We start from the raw sequence: 5642 nt of genomic DNA on the forward strand, positions 1-5642 counted from the left end.
TTGGATACGAAAAAAATGCAATCATATACTTTTAATTGATTAGAGTTCTAAAAGTCAGAGTTTGCAAAATGAGTCTTTTCTGCTTTTGAAGTCATTTTGTTTACATAGATAAATATATCATTTCTGTGACATTTATCAGCAAGTGATAACTGCACGCATTTTGATTATTCAATCTAACTTAAGCTTTTGGATATATAGAGTGAAGTGCAAAATTAATTTATGAGTATTCAGAAAATTCAGAATTGAAGCACATATGAACTTAACCAAAATTATAGAGAAGAAATTGTCTAATTTGTAAGTGAAGTAGTGTTCGGTCTTGGTGAGACTGAAGGGCATGCAATTGCAATTCAGGATAGGTTGTTTGCCACTAAAAATAATTGCAAGTATATAATGGGGATAAACTTCCTTGATGAAATAAGCAGATGATATAAAGTGTCTAACAAGACAATAAAACATATAATTGGATGATGTATTGTGTTTCTTGTAGATTAGGTGAACGTGCACAAAAGAGTTACTATCATACCACATCAGAATTGGATTTCAGTTACAAATTCTTAAATGGATTAATACAGGATTAAAAATAAGAGAAGCATTAGTCCAAAACACTTCTAAAAAGGAATAGAGAAAAAATACTGTGATTATTGGCAAGTCATTCCACAATGTGAAGAATTTAACAATGGAATCCAAATTGTTCTTGTATATTGCAGCAATAAAGTATGGGTTGAGAAGCTATTAAACACTTGGAAATGATAAAGGAACTCCATTTTAGAGCAACTGACTAGGAAGGAAATTGGAAAGGTTACTATATATAATCTTTTGCCTTGTGTGTGTGTGTATGTGTATAGGAAAGTATGTTGGACAGAGTTAAGTACATAAATAAAAGTATTTTTTCATGCTTAAAAATATTGTATCCGTTACAAAATACTAGATTATTAAGAGATTTAGCTACAAAGTTGGCAACCATACAGGTATCTAGATACTTGACTTTATTTTACTTTTCGGCACCTTTTAAAGAATAAGATCATTGACAACATTCTCCTAAGCTACTCATGAGGAAGTCTTAAAGATCTGATTTGATTATTCTAATAAAGCCACAAAGGAGTGATTTCATTAAATCTTTACTATATTCAAATCATTTCTAGCAAGTTCTTGAAGATCAATTTTTAAGTGTACCAACTAAAAGAATGTGAGCTTAAATTAAAATCCAAAAAGTTGTCATTAATTACTTTCAAATGCTCAGTTAATCAAAGATCTGTTAACTGTGAGGTTGTAGAGATTCCTTCTCTAGGTGTCATTAGGAAAACTAGAAATGATTATATATTCTGTATAGTAGAAGATCAAACATTTGTCCTTACATTTCTAAAATTTAGTTCTGGTTAAGGCATACAGAGATAATTTTGTGTAAATATCAAATAATAAAATATTGTGCTCGCTTCGGCAGCACATATACAAATAATAAAATATCTTTCATTAAAGTTTTATTACATTTTTTCAAGATACCATTTAGAACTTTCAATGTACATTGAAATATGTTTGCACAGAGTACTCCAGAGAGCACAGGCCTACACCTTTTGTTTTAGGAGCATCACTGACACTGAGATTAGCAGTCTCACGGTGAGGACTGAGAAAAGTAGGCTGATGGGCAGAGGTGAATGATAGGCTTCACTGAAAGTGACAAGCAAGAAAGGGAAAAAATCGGGGATGTCACAGATGAGCACAGAAAATTGTTTTGTGAGCTCATAGGAAATAGCATTTTTATAATTTTCTGCATTAGAATTATTTGTGGTGGGGTGGAAGAAGGTTGTTAAATAAAGATTCTAAGTCTCATTCCCAGAAATTTTGAGTGAGACTTCAAACTTGTCCTGTAATAACACACTATCAAGATACATATAATAGGAGATTAAATAATTGACCCTATTTGCTCCTACTAGATTCATACCATTTTTATGGGCTTTTCATGGGTTTGGCTCATAGACATTGGGCTTAGCCATTTGACCTGTCTTGGTCAATGGCATATGGTGCTTCTAGGCCTTAAGAAGCCTCGTGTGTTTCTGGTTGCCCTCTTGCACTGCCATCAACATGAGAAGATTAACTCATGAAAGATAAATTTTATATAAAGTTGTTTTACTGAAAGTGGCAAAGATTACTAGACCTCTTTAACAGTTCTTTTGAGGACCTGACATTCATCCCCAATGTGGAGAGAAAAGCCTGATCTTTAATCTGCCCAGTATTTTCTGGAATAAGTTGATTCTTATAACCATCCCTTGGGTAACTGCTGCCCCATCAGTTGGGACCCCAAAATAAACACATGTGCAGCAGTGCTGGCCTAGCTAATGCACAGGCCTGGAGCAATAAAAACTCCTCAGCTGCTGCAACCTGAAGCTCAATCATCCAGCCAAGCCTGTTCTAGATCAAGAGGACTCTTCCAGAAGACCCATGGGCTCATGAGAATAAATGGTTATTATTTTAAGATGCTAAGTTTTGGGGTGGTTGATCATACATTTTTGTTGTGGCAATAGTTGATTGATATTTTTGTGATAGCATATGTTTTCATGACATTTCTAATATAACAATGCAAGTAACAATAAAAAACAAATCTCAAAGGCTTGTATGAGAAAAAAAAAACACACACTTTTTTTCTACCCTCACTCAGGCATATTTGGATTAGCTGGGTAGCTTTGCTTCAGGTTCCAAGTTGGTTTCAGGTCACTTCCACCTGTCTCTCAATCTGGGAACAGGGCATGATCTTTTCCTGGCAGAGAGCAAAAGGGTAAGAGGGATGCCAAACATGAAAGCATTCTAGTACATCTCTTATGTTTGCTCACTTTCTGTATGTCAAGAAATTCATGTGGCCATTCCCAACGTTGGGGAGAGTGGAAAGAAGTACAGGAAGTGCTGTAAGACAGAAGGGGATAGGGAGGGAAGTAAATATTTGTGAAATAATCATCTATCACACCAGAAGTCACTTGTATTAATCTTTGTGTTGAGGTTTCAGGGTAAAGGCTGATAAAGAAAGGATATCAGAATCCATGATCTTCAACTTATTTTTCTCATTTCCACAGTGGGTGGTCTAAAAAATATGTAGAGTTGATATTCTTCAAGGAGGCCTTATTTTCAGAAAGGTGCACCCTTGGCAAGAATCAAGTTCTGAGTGTTTTAGCCTACTCAGGAATGTTTCTCCTTTCAGAATTTCAAGGAAATCCTTCCAGACTCAGGGCAATATTCCTTTCTGTAGCATTATAGACCTGATGTTAATTATCACCATTCATTTTTCTTGTATTTCTCATCTCTGTATTACTTATTCTTAAATACTGAAATATTACAACCCCATCAGGATCCCAAACTTTGATTTTAGCATGAATACATTATTTTGTAGGTATAAATGTGCATGTCTGTCTTTGTTGAATCACAAGTTCCCTGCAGGCAGAGAAAATATACTGCTCATCTTTCACCCCCAATATCTGGCTCACTCACTGACCTTCTGTAGTTGAACATTGATTGGGATCCACCTGTGTGAGAGAAGTACCCACTCCTGCCACAAAAATACTCACCTCTATGGTTCAAAGAAACTACATTAACACACTGTTTTTGATAATAATTAGAGTAAAATCAATTCCAAACACCACACATAGTCTCTGGATATGATGTACAATTATTTTTAATATCATTAGATTATTTGTATGATCACTTTTTTTTATAATTGCTAAACTAATTAATTCAAATGTTTGTGTTATCAAACCTAACAATAGGATTCACTGTTCCACATTACCTTCTCCACATTCATCTTTTTATGATGGAATTTATCTATCATACCTCTGTCTTGGGACTTAATGAATATTTAATCCTTTCTTTGTCTTATACATGACCCTATCTGATTTCTCCCTTAGTTTTTTCTTCACCTCTCAAATTGCAACTATTAAAATTTCCTTTTTTATTCTAATTCCTGGTTGTATTTTATTTCCAATGTCATATTCTATTGCTGATTGCTGTCACAGAATTCCCTTTGCAAATACTTGATCTTCTTTTAAGGATAATCATGGCTCTCCCCTTCATGCTAAATATTCTGAAGACTCAGAGAGCTCTTTTATATTATGTTTCTTAGTATCACTTAAAAATAATATAACAGTCTTAGAGGAAGATGGCAGGGGAGTAGGAGGACCCTAGAGTCATCTCTTCCTATGGACACAACTAGATAACTATTAAATCATCCTAAATACCTCAGAAATTAACCTGAGGACTGACAGAACAAACTTCACAACTAAAGGGAGAGAAGGGGTCACTTCAAAGAAGTTAGGAAGTGCAGAGACAGAGTTTAGGGGAGAAGGAGATCGCAGGTACTGAGGAGGGTAGGGAGCCATGGTCACAGAGAAGGGCAAGAGTTCGGGTAACCAAACAGAATGTTCTGCAGAGCCTCAGTTCTTATGGATTTGGTGTCAGGTCTCCTTTCACAAGCAGACCAGAACATACCTAATTAAAGCTTGCCACATTCAGGCCAAGGACCAAACACTTCCCACAGCAGGCAAGGAGAGCCTCTGCAGGTACTGACCTGAAGGATAGAGCAGCCAAAACACAACAGCTGAGCAAACACAGTACACACTGGAGACACTCCCAGAAATGCCAGGCCCTGGGCACTACATGACCTCTTCTTCCTAGGGCCATTACTTTCAGGAGCAGGAGACATCACTGGCTTTTCTAACACTAAGAAGAAGGCAGAGACTTAGACAGTGTTCAGACAGAAGAATTTATCCCAAGTGAAAACAAGATAAGGCCATGGCCAAAGATCTAAGCAAAACAGATGTAAGTAACAGGCTTGATGGAAAATTTAAAGCAACAATCATAAAGATACTCACTGGGCTTGAGAAAAGAATAGAAGACATCAGTGGGACCCACAGAGATTAAAGATAAAAAAAGAATCAGAGATGAAAAATGCAATAAAGGAGATTGGAAACAGGTTTGATGTAATGGACAACAGGCTGGAAGAAACAAAGGAACAAATTACTGACCTAGAAGACAAAATAATGGAAAATAATGAAACTGAACAAAAGAAAGAAGAATTATGCAACATGAAAATGGACTTAGTTTGACTTCATCGAACATAATAAAATTCATATTATAGGAGTCCCAGAAGAAAAAGAGAAAAAAGGGGGCAGAAAATTTATTTCATGAAATAATAGCAGAGAACTTCCCTAATCTGAGAAAGGAAACAGACATCCAGATCCAGGAGGCACAGAGAACTCCCACCAAAATCAATAAAAGCAGGGTAACACCAAGACATATTGTAATTAAATTTGCAAAATATAGTGATAAAGAAAAAGTCTTAAAAGCAGCAAGACAAAAGAAGTCATTAGCTAACAAGGGAAAACCCATAAGGCTAGCTGGAGATTTCTTAACAGAAACTAGACAAGCCAGAAAAGATTGGCATGATATATTCAAAGTGCTGAATGAGGAAAAATCTGTAGGCAAGAAAACTATGCAGCAAGGCTATGATCATTCAGAATAGAAGGAGAGATAGAATTTCCCAGATGAACAAAAACTAAAGGAGTTCATGACCACTAAAGCAGGCTTGCAAGAAATATTAAAGGAGACTCTTTGAGTAGAAAGGAGAGACAAAAAGTCTCTCCTTCAAAAGAAAGGATCAGAGA

This window comes from Halichoerus grypus, chromosome 1 (genome assembly GCF_964656455.1).
Source record: "Halichoerus grypus chromosome 1, mHalGry1.hap1.1, whole genome shotgun sequence".
Classification (NCBI taxonomy): Eukaryota; Metazoa; Chordata; class Mammalia; order Carnivora; family Phocidae; genus Halichoerus; species Halichoerus grypus.